Source organism: Podarcis cretensis (genome assembly GCF_951804945.1).
Source record: "Podarcis cretensis genome assembly, chromosome: 8".
Classification (NCBI taxonomy): Eukaryota; Metazoa; Chordata; class Lepidosauria; order Squamata; family Lacertidae; genus Podarcis; species Podarcis cretensis.
Window position 1 is genome coordinate 63,951,507 of NC_137177.1, and position 15,596 is coordinate 63,967,102.

The 15,596-nt window shown below is 45.2% G+C and overlaps 1 long non-coding RNA gene across 1 annotated transcript; it reads right to left on the reverse strand.

Annotated features, from left to right (window-relative positions):
- Positions 1 to 1,871: 1,871 nt before the first annotated feature.
- LOC307222679 lies at positions 1,872 to 2,286 on the reverse strand. Its single transcript, XR_013841841.1, has 2 exons — positions 2,205 to 2,286; positions 1,872 to 1,960 (listed from the first exon to the last, which is right to left on the reverse strand). It is a non-coding gene; the product is annotated as an uncharacterized lncRNA (long non-coding RNA).
- Positions 2,287 to 15,596: the final 13,310 nt, after the last annotated feature.

Consider the following 15,596-nt stretch of genomic DNA (forward strand, 5'->3'; position numbering starts at 1 on the left):
AAGGGATGTTTTAGAGCTGAAAGCCCCCAGCATACTCTTTGATCTCTCTCCTGATTTAGAAAGTGGCGAGGAGACGGGAGGAAGGAGGGGAGGCAAATAAATATGTTCAGAGTCAGAGGGCTGCTTGACCTGGTGCTAATAAGTTCCGGTGTGTGTTTTCGAAGAGGGGGGGATCCAAGTGTGGCTGCAATTTGGAAGAGGCCCTAGAAGTCATCTAATCCACCCCATTTGCAATGACAGTGGGGCTTATAAATCGTTGATTGATTGATTGATTGATTTGAAGCATTTGTGGCCCACTCTTCCACCAGAAAGGCTCCCAAGGTGGCTTATGTACTGTCAATCAGAACAAGACAATCCCTAACCCTCAGACTCACAATAAAACTAACAACAACATGACACACAAGGAGAAAGGGATGGGGAGGAAAGAGGAAAATAACAACCACAATTCAGGAACCAGTTTCTACACAGTTATTCCTATAATGACCAGCCGGCACAGTTCCAGGGCAGGGGGTACCTGATGGCGCTGGGCCTCCACCAGCAAAGCTGATGCAATGAGCCTCCTGATTCCTGCCTCTCCCACCATAGAGGCAGCCTGATGGAGTGGCTGCTCCCAGACGATGGCTGAAGGATGGGGAGGCCTAATGGTCACAGCAGAGCTAATAGTGAGCTCTGCTTTGCAGCTCTCCCACTGAGGTGGTCTGATTTGTACAAAATAGATTTGTACAAATGGCCACCTAGCCTCCACTCAAATACCTCCAGCGAACATCCCAAGGCATTCTGCTCCCGCCTTGAGGACATGGGTGGGAAACCTCAGACTCAGGGCAAAATGTGGCCCTCTGGGCTCCTCTTTTTGGCCCTCAGGGCCTTCCACGAGTCATGCCCCATTCTTCTCAGTCCATGCCCCTCACCAGCCCAGCTTTGCATCTTTCTTGCATGTGTTTGCCTGACTGGGACAGGTCCTGGAACAGATACTTACTCTTGCTTGCCTAGGTGGAGGATGGATTGTGAATGCATGTAGAAACTAGCCAGCTGTACAAAGCTAATATTTGCATTCTTGCTCTGTCCAGTTTTGCCTCTGGCCACCACTGGGTGGTGTCCCCCAAGGGGATAGAGACATTGTTCTGAAAACCATTGCCCACCCTTAACTGTTATTACTCTTAATTATGTTTCTGTCCCACCTTTTTCTCCAAGAAGCTAAGGGTGGCGTATGTGGTTCCCTCCCTCATCTAAGCTCTACATCAACCCTGTGAGGTAGGTTTGTCTGAGAGAGACAGGGTCAGGCGCAAGGTGACCCAGGGAGCTTCATGGCCACAAAGTGGGAATTTGAACTCTGGCCTCTCCCGGGTCCTCTTCCAGCACTCTAACCCTCTGCACCACACATGGCCTACCTGCATTAGGAGGCTTCTCCTACCATTTAGCTGAAATCTGCTTCCCTTCAAAGGGACACTTGGAGCGCCTAGGGAACCCAGAGCAAAAACACATCACTCCCCCAAAGTATTGCTACACATCATCCCAGTCTCTGTGCAGTGAGAGACTCCAGGGGTTCTAGTCACTCCATCCCCTCGATCATTTTGGTTGCTCTTTTCCGAACCTTTCCCTGCTCTACAATATCTTTCTTTCAGGTGAGGCAGCCAAATCATCACGGCTGATGGGTGCTGGCGTCCAACAACATCTGGAACTGCCCCTAGTCAAAGCACTTGTCTTGTGGGAATGTTTATATAATTTAGCAGAGTTTAAACGATCCCCTGTTTGAGTTTATGCAGCGACAAGACAAACGGGTTACTAACTCGTTTCAGTCCTATCAATAATTATACCTTCCTGGTTGATAATCCCTTTCTGTCCCTCATAAAGAAAACACACATGAATCTGAATCATATTAACATAAACTACTTTACTATCAGATTCATTCAGGTTTACAGAGTTGTTCCTGAAGGCAGGCTTAGGTTACATAACAGATAAACTATATATAGTGGTACCTCGGGTTACATATGCTTCAGGTTACATATGCTTCAGGTTACAGACTCCGCTAACCCAGAAATATTACCTCGAGTTAAGAACTTTGCTTCAGGATGAGAACAGAAATCGTGCTCCAGTAGCACAGCAGCAGCAGGAGGCCCCATTAGCTAAAGTGGTGCTTCAGGTTAAGAACAGTTTCAGGTTAAGAACAGACCTCCAGAACGAATTAAGTTCTTAACCCGAGGTACCACTGTACTAGATAGTAGTGAGTCATGAGAAGACGGCATCTGAGCAGTTACCAGTTAACACTCCTTGCAGAAACTGACCAACTGACAACTGACCAACTCTCTCAGAATGTTGGACTTGACTGACAGCTTTATATCCCACATGTTGAAAGGTCCTTGCCCATGTCTTCACATCCTCAAAGCCTCAGCAAATCTGTGGGAATGTGGCCCCATCTGCATTGCACGTTTAAACCAGCATCATAGCACTTTAAAGAGTCATGTCTTCCCCCAAAGAACCCTGGGAACTGTGCTTTGCTAAGGATGCTGGGAGTTGCTAAGAGACTAGCGTTCCCCTCACAGAGCTGCACTTTCCGGAGTTCTCTGTATAGAGAGGTTGATTCTTGTACCACTTTGGAAATTGTAGCTGTGGGAGGGGAATGAGGGGGATGAACAAACTAGAGTTCCCAAAATTCTTTTAGGGAAGCAGTGACTGTTGAAAGAGATATGATCCTGTTTTAAATGCCTAATGCAAATATGGCTTTTTTCTATTGACTGCAGCTTTGAAACTCTATTCAAGTGTCATCCTACTAATCTCAGGGAAATTTGCTTCTAAATAAACTTGCATAAGATTGAACTGTAAGATCTTTATGTTCCAACAAGTTTGTATTTAAAAAAAAATGCATTTCAGGGGCGGGGGAATGATGTTTGCTTATGCTAAGCTGCCATTGCATTTTATGTCAAGCATTTCTATTTTAAAAGAGAGAAATCATTTCTAAATGGTTCTTCTCATTGTTCAACACTTTGAGTGCTGAATTAATTGGAAAGGAGAATATACATTGTACAGATGAATAGGAGACATACATCCAAATTGCACTGTTTAGTTCCCCCTGCCCTTAACAGGGATTTTATAATGGTTTTAATTGCAACATTTTCTATCTTTTCTGTTGTATTGTATCGCTGTGTGTTTTATTTTGCAACCCACCATGGGGCTGGCAAGGATGCGGGATGGGGTGAAAATCTTTTAAATTATATAAATAAAATGCATCATGGAGAGACACCCTGCCTGAATTCTCAGGAACAGTCAAACTTGTTAATATTATTCACATTGCACTATTCAAATGATAGGTAAAGGTAAAGGGATCCCCTGACCATTAGGTCCAGTCGTGGCCGACTCTGGGGTTGCGGCGCTCATCTCGCTTTATTGGCCGAGGGAGCCAGCATACAGCTTCTGGGTCATGTGGCCAGCATGACTAAAATGCTTCTGGCGAACCAGAGCAGCACACGGAAACGCCGTTTACCTTCCCGCTGGAGCGGTACCTATTTATCTACTTGCACTTTGACGTGCTTTCGAACTGCTAGGTTGGCAGGAGCTGGGACAGGACAATGGGAGCTCACCCTGTCGCGGGGATTCGAACCGCTGACCTTCTGATCGGCAAGTCCTAGGCTCTGCGGTTTAGCCCACAGTGCCACCTGCATCCCCCTATTCAAATGATACAAATGCAGAATTTCCAGATAAACCCTGCATAAAAGCCAGTGTGGTGTGATGGATAGAGTATTGCACTAGGACCTAGGAGAGACCAGGGTTCAAATCCCTACTTGGCCCTGAAGCTCGCTACGTGTGACCTTAAGCAAGTCACTGCTTCTCATCCTAGCCTACTTCAGAGGGTTATTGTCGTGGGAATTAAATAAGGAGCAGGGGAACCTTGAGCACTTTGGGGAGAAAGGGTTGGTGTAAATGCAATAAATATCTAGAAACCACAATGCACAAAGGAACAGGACTGAGTGTGTTTGTGGGGCATTGCCAATCGCCGTGTTATTTTGCACTGTTTTCAATGAATTTCCTGACCGTGTGCCAACTTCAGTGTAGTACCACCTGATGACTAAAGCAATTTAAAGGTAGATCTATTGGTGCTCTTTAAAAAGGTGGCAGGGAAAGAGTCGGAGTAAGAACTGAGAAGTTGAAACTTGGGATTTCTGGCCAGCTCATGCCAGCTCTCCTGCGGCTGCTCACATCACATGAGACATTTAGCAGCCTTTGTTGGGGGGCCTCCTTTGTGTCCATTTTAATGGGGATCTGCTTAAAATCAATCAGTTGTCAGACGCAGTATTCTCCTTAATGGCTTCCTGCATGGTGGAGTCAGAAAAGCCATCGCAGCGTGTTGTCAATGAAAGCATGTTTGTGACACGCCAAGGGCTTCCCTTTGGTTTTGTCAGATCTCACCAGTGAACAGAGTTAAATACTGTCACTTCGGATACCTCAGGACCTTGGTGGCACTCCCAGGATGCAAGACGAAGCATTTATCTTTCTCAGTTGCTCTTCTTGACTGCTTCCTTTCCCAGTGCTGTAATTTCTTCTCCACAGTTGGTCCCGCCTCAGATAGGTGAGCGGCAAACGTAAGAAGAGTCTGCTCAGTCAAGCCAAACAGGTCCCATCTCATCCAGCATCCTGTTCTCGCAATAGGCAACCAGATGCTGAAATGGGAAACCCACAACAGGATTCGAGCTCCAGTGCATTCTGCCCTCCTGCGGTTTCCAGCAAATGGGATTCAGAAGCATTGATGCCCCTGACCATGGAGGCAGAGCATAACCATTGTGGTTAGTAACCATGACTAGAGATGACTCCCCCTTTCCTCCATGAAGATGGTGAGGACCTCTGGTAAGCAACATCCTGTAAACAAAGGCTTCAGGTCTGTCCTAATCATGCTGAATAAAGCCTGAAGGAGCGAGGGCAGTCAACATCAATGAATCCTGCACCACCAAATAACCCAGAATGTAGTGGTCCATGCATACCCTGCCTGTTTCATTTTATAATAATAATAATAATAATAATAATAATAATAATAATAAATTTATTTATTTATACCCTGCCCATCTGGAAGGGTTTCCCCAGCCACTCTGGGCAGCTTCCAACAGAATACTGAACTACAATAATCTATTAAACATTAAAAGCTTCCCTAAACAGGGCTGCCTTCAGATGTCTTCTAAAAGTCTGGAAGTTGTTTTTCTCTTTGACATCTGGTGGGAGAGCGTTCCACAGGGCGGGTGCCACTACCGAGAAGGCCCTCTGCCTGGTTCCCTGTAACTTGGCTTCTCGCAGGGAGGGAACCGCCAGAAGGCCCTTGGCGCTGGACCTCAGTGTCCAGGCAGAACGATGGGGGTGGAGATGCTCCTTCAGGTATACTGGACCAAGGCCGTTTAGGGCTTTAAAGGTTAGCACCAACACTTTGAATTGTGCTCAGAAACGTACTGGGAGCCAGTGTAGGTCTTAGCAGCCACAGTAGAATTTCTTATCAACCCTTCCCCAGATAACTTCTGTTCATTGATTATTGTTTGTTTGTTTGTTTGTTTGTTTACTTATGCATTTGCTGCATTTACATCTCACCCTTCCTCCCAAAGGATCCCTGGGGAGAAAACAACATCTTTAAAATTTTAAAATAATTCCAATACAGATGCAGACTGGGAAAGATCTCAATTTAAGAGGCTTGTTGGAAGAGTGGCTGGTCTTTTGAGGCATGAGGCATCTCAGAACAGTCCAAGGTCAGGCTGGATAGAGCAAAAATCAGGATTGAGCAGAATTTATTTTGTATTTGGGGAAAATGCATTTCCTAAAAATAAATTAAAAATCCGTTTACAGGGATTATATCTATACAATAACACACACACACACACACACACACACACACACACACACACTTAACCTCACAGATTATCAGATAACGACTGCAGAATATTTTTTCACTTAATTGTGTGCACAAGCCTGGTGGCATAGAAATGTTTCCAGCAAACATTTAAAGATTAAAATAGAAGGCACCTGCTCAATCTCTGTTGGACAATGTGCATGTCAGATGAACCTCACAAATTTAAGGGATGACCAGTGATGCTCCTGCAGATTATTTTAGTGACTGATCTGGGAAATAAGCATTCAGATGGACCCTGAGGGACCCTGGACCTCAGTTCTTGGAGGCTTTGCCGATTGATTCAAAGACCTTGCACCTTGTTCAGTAGCAGATGTTTTAACAATGGTGTCACATTTTGCCGCCCATGTCCATCTGCCACATTCTGCATCTCCTGAACCAGGCCCAACATGTACAGCATGTTGCAGAAATCCAGCCTCAATTCAACTGATACAAGGAGTACAATGGTCAGGCTATCCCTGAATCACCAAGTAGGTCTGAGGGTCAATCTGTATGCTAGGATTTTCAGGCCTCCTGTTGACTCAACTATATCCCCAGGCGTGTCTGAGCTTCTTATACAGTCTCCTGCATGAGCTAAGGCAGGTTTCCTCAAACTCAGCCCTCCAGATGTTTTGAGACTACAATTCACATCATCCCTGACCGCTAGGGATCATGGGAGTTGTAGGCCAAGAACATCTGGAGGGCTGTAGTTGAGGAAGCCTGAGCTACGGAATTTCATCTCTGGAGGCAAGGAACACTTGGAAACAGAAAAGATTTAGTCCAGCATCCTGTTCTCACAGCAGCCGACCAGATTCCCCAATGGGAGACCTACAAGCAGAACCTGAGCCAAAGAACCCTCTCCCGTCCTGTGGTTTCCAGTGACTGGCATTCAGAAGAATTGCTACCTCCAACTGTGGAGGCACAGCATAGCCATTGTGGCAAGTATCCATAGATAGCCTTCAAATCTGTACATAGCACTACATTCTCAGCCTTTCCCATGACAGGATGGGGGATAAATTTGATTCAGTTTCCATTTTAAGGGAAACCCACCCAAGTCTCACTTTCCAAATCAGTCATGCAAGCATACTTCAAAATTCACCATTCAGTGAATTTTACAATGCTGTTCTCCAGGCAAGTGAATTGCGTGAGAATGCATATACTAGGATAAAGTGTGCATTTAAAAAATGCATATGTTAGTAAAAATAACATTCAGAAATGCATTATACTGCAGGAAATTGTTCTGAAGAAAAAAAAAGGTGTATATTAGGCAAATTTGCACACACAACCTCTGTGTATTCTAGGAGAAATCTGACCCAAATGCTGAGGAATTTACACAAGGAATTTTAACAAAAGTTAAATGTCATACTCGTGGCCAAATCTTAGTTTTGGAAAATGTGAGTGGTGTTAGGTCCAATTTTGGTTCAATGAAATCTTTGCTGTCCACAGGCTGTAACATCTTACATTCTGTTCCAGTGCTCCTGTTGTTCTGCCTGAAGCCACAACTGTTCCCTTATAACCTGCCTCTTATATGAGATTCTTATAAAAGCTTTCACTGCAGGAAAAGCAAAACTTCTGCATCACTCAGTTGTTCCCATTCCACATAATGAAGACAGATGCTTGTTTTGGTACAAAGGGGGGAACAGCTGACATTTTTCATTTGCCATTATCTTTCCAACACACTTCCATAATTAGCCCAGATGTGTCAAGCCCTTTGTTGAAAGTTAATGCAACTTCTTCCAGGTTATCTACTTCCTTATGGCAGGAAAGGCATGAAGTGTTCTTCCTCGTCTGACTGGGGATCCAAGACATCATCTCTTCTTAAGCTTTCATGGACTCCACCCATTCTCTTTTGCCATGCGTAACATTCAGCATTTGCTGCTAGAATGTCTATAGTTCAATGGGCATCTGTGATGAGAGAACTGGGATGGGATCAATGCTTTCCAGGGTTCCCAAGAGCCAGCCTCTGTAGGATTTATTTTTATCCTTAATATAAACACCTGAAGTTCAGAAGAGGGCACAGAACTGTAGAGTTGTAACATTGGAAGGGACCCCAAGGTCTAGTCCAAACACCTGCAATACAGGAAACACAAGGAAAGCATCTCTGAGAGATGGCCACCCAATCTCCGCTTAAAAACCTCCAATGAAGGAGAGTCCACCACCTTCCAAGGGAGTCTGTTCCACTGTTCTTACTGTCAGAAAGGTCTTCCTAATGTTTGGTTGGCATCTCCTGTCTCATCATTTGAATCCATTGGTTTGGGTCCTGTCCTCTGGAGCAACAGAAAACAAACTTGCTCCATATTCCACATGACAGCCCATTAGATATTTAAAGATGCCTAACACGTCACCTCTATGTCTCCTTTTCCAGGATAAACTTACCCAACTCCCTCAACCACTCCTCATAAGGCTTGGTTTCCAGACACTTGATCAACTTGGTCACCTCCTCTGTGCACCTTCCAAATTGTTGATATTCTTCTTAAACAGCAGCACCCAGAATTGGACACAGGACTCCAGGTGTGGTCTGACCAAGGCAGAACAGAGCAATACTCTTACTTCCCTTGATCTGGACAATATACCATATTTTTTGCTCTATAAGACTCACTTTTTCCCTCCTAAAAGGTAAGGGGAAATGTGTGTGCGTCTTATGGAGTGAATGCAGGCTGCGCAGCTATCCCAGAAGCCGGAACAGCAAGAGGGATCGCTGCTTTCGCTGTGCAGCGATCCCTCTTGTTGTTCTGGCTTCTGAGATTCAGAATGTTTTTTTTTTCTTGTTTCCCTCCTCCAAAAACTAGGTGCGTCTTATGGTCTGGTGCGTCTTATAGAGCGAAAAATACGATACTTTAGTTGATGCCGCCAATTCCACCCATCTCCATGAGCCAATTCCATCAATCTCCAGCAGGGGCACCGACTTGCCCCTCACATTGAGGGGGTGCATCACATGATGCACCACGTGACATAACGTGGCACGCCCCCACCCGGCACACGCCAGGCAGGGGCAGGATGCACGCCCCCACCATCTCCTGCCTGATGAGTGCTTGCACAATTCCAAGGCACCACTGCTGCCTGACAAGGAGAGCCTGCTGATGGCGCTCTCACTGCTGCCCAGCCTGCCCCTTCCACCTCCACCTCTGCCTTGGCCTGGACTGTCCTCCTCCTCATCAACCTCCTTCTCCTTGGGGTGGCTCTGGGATGGGTAGAGCAGCAAGCCCACAATGCCACCGCTGTCTTCATACATGACCACACTGCTGGGGCTGAGGAGCAGGAGGCAGTTGCCACAGTGGGGCAGAGGCAGGCTCGTGGGCCCTTCTGCAGCTGCCAACGCTGAGGCTTCTTTAGAGCCCTCAGTGCATCTTGCCCCTGCCCCCGTGGTGGTGGGGGATGGTGGCCCCCTCAATATTGGGGGGCTCAGCCCCCTGCCCACAAATATTGAGGGGGCCCAAGCCCCTTCTGCCCCCTATAGTTGGCACAACTGATCTCCAGAGAGACCCAGGTTCAGCTCCCTGTTTAGCCACGAGTCCCACTGGGTGACCCACTGCCTGATAGGACTGTTGAAGATAGAATGGAGGAAGCAGGGAGTTATGTAAAGCCACCTTCAGCTTCTTGGAGGAAAGCCAAGACATTAAGTGTCATTAAAGAAATGAATCCCACCTCAAAACCTGCTTTATTCCCCTCATCTTCATCCCTATGTAAATGAAGCGGATACTCCCAACCAATTCTTTTAATTCATGCCTTTTCTAGATAGAATGCAGATGGAAGTGGGACACAGACACACACACACACACATACACACACCCCAAATCAGAGCTCTTTGCATCTTATACTGTTATGTACTGAAGTTCTCACCCTGGGCCAACAGGGGGATACTGTAGATAGTTATGCAAATGAAGGATCGAAAAGTGACGTTCAGTGATTGGATAGTTTTGTATGCAAATGAAGGATTGAAAAGTGACGTTCAGTGATTGGATAGTTTTGTATGCAAATGAAGGATTGAAAAGTGACGTTCAGTGATTGGATAGTTTAGAAAATGGCAACAGTTGCATTGTTCTGGAGCTCTATATAAGCAGGCTGACTGAGCTCCTCAGCCTAGTTCTGTTCTGGCATCTGAATAAAGAAGAGCTGTTTAAAGAATCGCTGTGTCGTCTAACATGTTCGCCCACAAATTAACATATACAATGCTGGAGGAGGGCACAAATTGCCAGCAAGAACCCTGGACCAGAAAGAACACTCCTCCTCTTAGGAAGGAGAGAGAGCACTGCAGCATTTTGTGACATTTCTATATACCAAGTCTCCAAGGCAAGTGGTGATCCTGATGAAGTGGACTGCACCTGTGGAGTCTCATGCCACCCCTGATGAATCAGCCTTTAGGGCACCACAAGATGCTCTCCCAGTGACAGGCTAATGATGCTTCTCTTCTGGAATCCCTTTTCCCCCAATACCAAAATTTAGATCTTCTTGACAAGTTATTATGTCATTTCAAGACTAGGGTATTATTATTTTTCAGGGCAGGCAACAATAGGAGAGTAGAACATTTGGTGCTAAAATTATCAGCAGCCTCATACTGAACCATATCGGAGGACCGCCTCACTCATATTTCTGACCCGCAGTACACACTCTCCCTCTGCTTATATTCACAAATCTTTTACACTCGTGTTTTGCTTGTGTGTGTGTGTGCATGGATGTTGTGGTTTTTTTAAAAAAAAGAAAAGAAAAAAGGAAGGAAGGAAGGAAATTTTCACATTGCAGATTCAGTCAGGCGGAGGACATGACTTGTGTAATCCTAATAAATCAGAAGTTTCCCAAGTGGCAGAAGCAACAGGGGAACAGGGAAGGAGCAGAGCTGCATGTTGACCTTAGCAAGAGCTTATCGAGAAATGATGTCCTCTTAAACAGACTCCTGTAGAGATGTTCTGCATTTCCTCTGACAAATGGTGAGTGCCCCTGACGGCAACATTCCTAACAGAACAGGGCTGATTTAGCAATGCACAGGCTGCCCATTATCTCGAAGAATAAAAAGGCCATTTAAAGAGAAAATCCCTGGGACACTTGGACCACTGGATGCAGCATATATATATATATATCTCCCATCTGGTGCCACCAAAGCTATTAACTACACTGGGAAAAAATATCTCATATGCAGGACAAATGTTGACCTTAATCAGTTATAAACAGCCCTCTTTTTCGTCAGGGGTATCCGATAAAAGCCAACTTAGCTTTCTTTCCATCCAACACGAATGCCCATAAATCTGATATTCCCAATGTTATCAATTTTGGGGCTTCCAGCATTTCCAGCTTTGCCTTTAGGATCATAATGCTGCACATGACGGTACTTGTCAGAGCACCTAAGCATCTAAAAGCACACCGATTAAATTAAACAATCTGTTCTCTTATTAAAAAAAAATACCCTTGTCAGAAAAACTTTGCATGCCAAGATTACAACCTGTCATTATTGTGCCCTGTGCTTGAGCACTTTTTTTTTTTTTAAAGTATCTCTAATAAGATCTACAAATCTTTGTCCCTCAGACAGCTTGCTTTATTGTGTTGGTAAAGATAAAAAGAAGATTTAAATAGGTTACTGCCCTCGGGAAGGATGGAAACACTACACAAAAAAGGGCTGAGAGGTCATTTTTATTTTATTTTATTTTTGGAATGTTAATAAAAGTTTTCATAAAAAATGATGGGCCTCCAAGAATAATGTCTGGGCATAAACTCTAATAATAAAAGGATGTTTTCTGCTGTGGTACGCAGTGCGTAGGTTTGATCCATCAAGTTCTTTGTTTAATGGACTGCAGGACAACTTGAGTTGACGGCCACTATGGGATTTTAATAAGAGAAACTTGGTGCAGAAGACTCACCTTAAGATCACCTATTATGGTGCAAGTTTGACAAATACAGAGTGCTAGCTCGGTGTTTGGCCATTATGCGAATGTGCTATAACTCCCCATAACCGTCAATTTATTTGCTTGAAAGTCATGGAAGTAAACAATTCTAAACACCCCCATGGTGCAAGATTCAATGCTAGCTTCCTGGCTTGCCATGGTTTTCTCAAAAGTGAGAGCCTTTCTTAAGTGCACATATGAATTCCCAGCATGAATAAACCTTTAATTATGGAGGTTTAGCTGAACATCTACATGATGCTAACAGTGGCTAGTGCTACCCAGGGTGACCTAGTTCCACTAGTCTTTGAAAACAGGGTCCAAAGGTGATTTGCAACCCCTGGTTGATAGGCAACCCATTCATTTATTCGTGTATTGTTTATTAACTGCATTTATATCCCACATTTTCCTCCAGGAAGCTCAAGGTGGAATACATGGTTCTCCCCCCCCCTCCTCATTTAAACCCACAACAACCCTGTGGGGTAGGTTAGGCCGAGAGTCATGACTTATCTAAGGTCACACCCAGTGAGCTCATCATGGAGGTGGAGCATAGACATCTTGGGTCCTTACATATGGGTAAGCCAGATCCAAAAACACAAGACTCTGAGCAGTTACTGTAGCCTCTGTGTAGAATTAGGAGCGGAAAGCAGAAAGAAAATTGCCCACCTGGCCCAGCATCTTGTTCTCACAGTGGCCAAGCAGATGCCCCGGTGAGAAAGCTGCAAGCAGGACCTGAGCACAAGAGCACTCTTTCCTCCTGTAGCTTCCAGTGACAGATATTCAGAAGCATTGCTGCCTGAAAGAGGAAGAGGAAGAGGAAGAGGAAGAAGAAGAAGAAGAAGAAGAAGAAGAAGAAGAAGAAGAAGAGTAGTAGTAGTAGTAGTAGTTTGGATTTGATATCCTGCTTTATCATTACCCTAAGGAGTCTCAAAGCGGCTAACATTCTCCTTTCCCTTCCTCCCCCACAACAAACACTCTCTGAGGTGAGTGAGTCAAAGAAGTGTGACTAGCCCAAGGTCACCCAGCAGCTTCATGTGGAGGAGCGGAGACGCGAACCCGGTTCACCAGATTATGAGTCAACCACTCTTAACCACTACACCACACTGGCTCTCCATGAAACCATGGAGGCAGAGCATAGACATGGTAACTAGTAGCCATCCAGTATGAAGTCATATCCGGCAAGATGTCCTGGAAAAACCAGTAAATCCCGTTTTTTGTGTGAGAGCACAGTGGCCATTTTGAGTGCCATGATCTCATGTGATTTTGTGCTCCCCTCCCCCCCCCCCAGAAAAGTACCATACTTTTCCGTCTATAAGACTCCCCCATGTATAAGACGCTCCCTACTTTTGGGGACTCAAATTTAAGAAAATGGGGGGGGGTGGCACAGAGTTGTTGAGCTTTTTGCAGAAGATTGCATCGCAAAATTCACCTCCCATCTGTCCCATCACTGGCAGAAGCTGCCAATCGCCTGCCCAACTGCTGGAGCACCACCCATTGGCTCAGCAACCAATAACACATGCAATAGTTATTGACAGCTGCAGCAGCAACCAATCAAATGTCCACCAAAGACGATCCCCACTTTTTAGAGTGGTTTTTAAAGAAAAAGCATAGTCTTATTCACGGAAAAGTACAGTACTTTTAAAAGTACTTTTTTGGGCAACAATCCAAAATGTGCGATTTGGGGCACTGGACTCTTGCATGAGAGCATGCCCCCTCCAAAAGCGCATCTTTTGGGCTCCATGATCTCTTACGGGTCACATGACTCATGTAGGAGCACAGCCGAGAAGACACGTGTCCCAGTTTTGGGACTCAACATATAGGAGGGTGTGGGAAGCTGTTCTGATTTTTTATTTTTTTATTTACAGAACTAAACCCCCTTTTGTGATAGGTTTGCAGGGAATCACCTGCTGAGCCAAAAGCAGGTTTGCAATATCTGAATTGATAAGAACGGAGGTGTTTCATCTGAATTTCCATGCCTTTCACATCCTAATTACAAAAGATGAGTGGGGAGGGGGGAACCTGGCTATGCTCTGTCTTTCACATCTCATTACATTTATTTGGCTTTATTACTAATTCTTTGTTAATATAATTTTCACCTTGGGAACGACATTTCTTTTCCTTTTCCTTTTAATCTAGTTAATCTGCTACATGAAACTCCTAAAGCAGGAAGTCCTTGATCACTGCATCATATTTCTCTGGGTATTTTAAATGACACTCGCCATATTGTTGCAAGGAGGCTCTATCAGCCAGGAGCTCTCTGGAGGGGTGTTTGTGTATCTCTCTCTCTCTCTCTCTCTCTCTCTCTCTCTCTCTCTCTGTGTGTGTGTGTGTGTGTGTGTGTGTGTGTATGCCTCTGCCTCTGCCTCTGCTCAGTTTCCTGAAAGAGGGCTTTTTTGTTTTTCATTTTAATCTAGCCTGGTGGCCTAGGGAGATGCACAAACAGAGGCTGCATGGAAAAGATCACCCTCGTGCATGGATCTCTCTCTTTCTCCCCTCAGACGCTGGCGCTTTTCATTTTACATCAGCGACGTGCCCAATTACATGACATCGCCAATGTACCTTAATCTCTGTTTCCTTACCTTTTGCCACTTGTTAGTGGTGCAAACCTCCAAAGGATTTGCGGCGTCGCAAAGACACTTCGGATTGTACGAGTTCCGTGAGCAGGTCCCTAAAGGAGACCGGGAGAAAGGAAGGAGTAGCAGGAGCTTACGCACTCGCCGTGAAATGCCAACCCAGAGGACAAGCTCTCTAATCCCACCAATGATGTCCCAGCCCCGTGATGGCTACCAGCCGACAATGCCCACAGACCCCAATCCATTTTTATTGTATTCCAGCTGCAGTGCTATATTTCCTGCCTCCCCTTAGCACCGCACATACAGTGTACTTGAAAACAAAAATCCATACTATTGATCCCGCAATGTCACCACAATTATTCTTTTGAAACAGCCATTGAAAACAAATTACATCTGCACTGCCTTTTCATCCGATTGCTCCGGGTGAGCAATGCTCACGGTGGCCCCCAGCGCACTTGGCGTTAGCACTGTGTCACCGAAGACAGCCCGGCGCGAGGGAAGGAGGGAATTCAAGGAGAAAATAAGAACTGCCGGGAGCATAACTTGAAACGGGGAGGGGAGGAAGTCAAATTAAGCAGGTCACCAAAGGCCGCCACGTTGCTTGATGCCACATTCAAATGTTGCATGGCCGTCTGAGGAACATAATGATACGAGCAGAGCACGGCAACTAGAGGACTGGGCCTACCCTTCTTTCTCTCTCATTTTCTACCCCTCCTCTTCCTTCCACAACACAAGAAGATACTGAACTAATTAGATTTTATGCAGACTGAACCGAGACCGTAAAGGCCTCAACATCCCAGCCCTTTTAGCGCCTGGGTACACAAACAAATTAGGCGGCCATCTTGTTTACTGATCCAGCTTCTGGTTCCTTCCTTTTTGAAAAACAAAACAGCAGCCTGATCAAACAGAAATTTAGCAAGAGTCTTTTAGCATCTGTTAGCATTGCACGTGTAGCCCGTTGCAAAGGGGGGACGGATGGCATTCTCTTTTTAATATACTTGCTGCTTTACAGAGTATAAAACAAACAAGGAGTCCACTCTGTGGCTATGGAAGCTTACATTTCAAAATCTAACAGAGGGAGCAGAGGATGGCAGAGGCAATGATGCGTATGTGTGATCCAAAAGGGTGTGTAGTGTGTGGTGTGTAGTGGCCTAAATTCCAGTTGAGATCAGATAATCACCCTCCCTGTTAATTCTGGGTACCTCCTAAGACTTTATTTTAATTTTGGCTGGAATTTAAATCTTCTCTGACATTACTGATTTTAATTTATGATATGTCTGTTGCGTCTGTTGAGCTTTC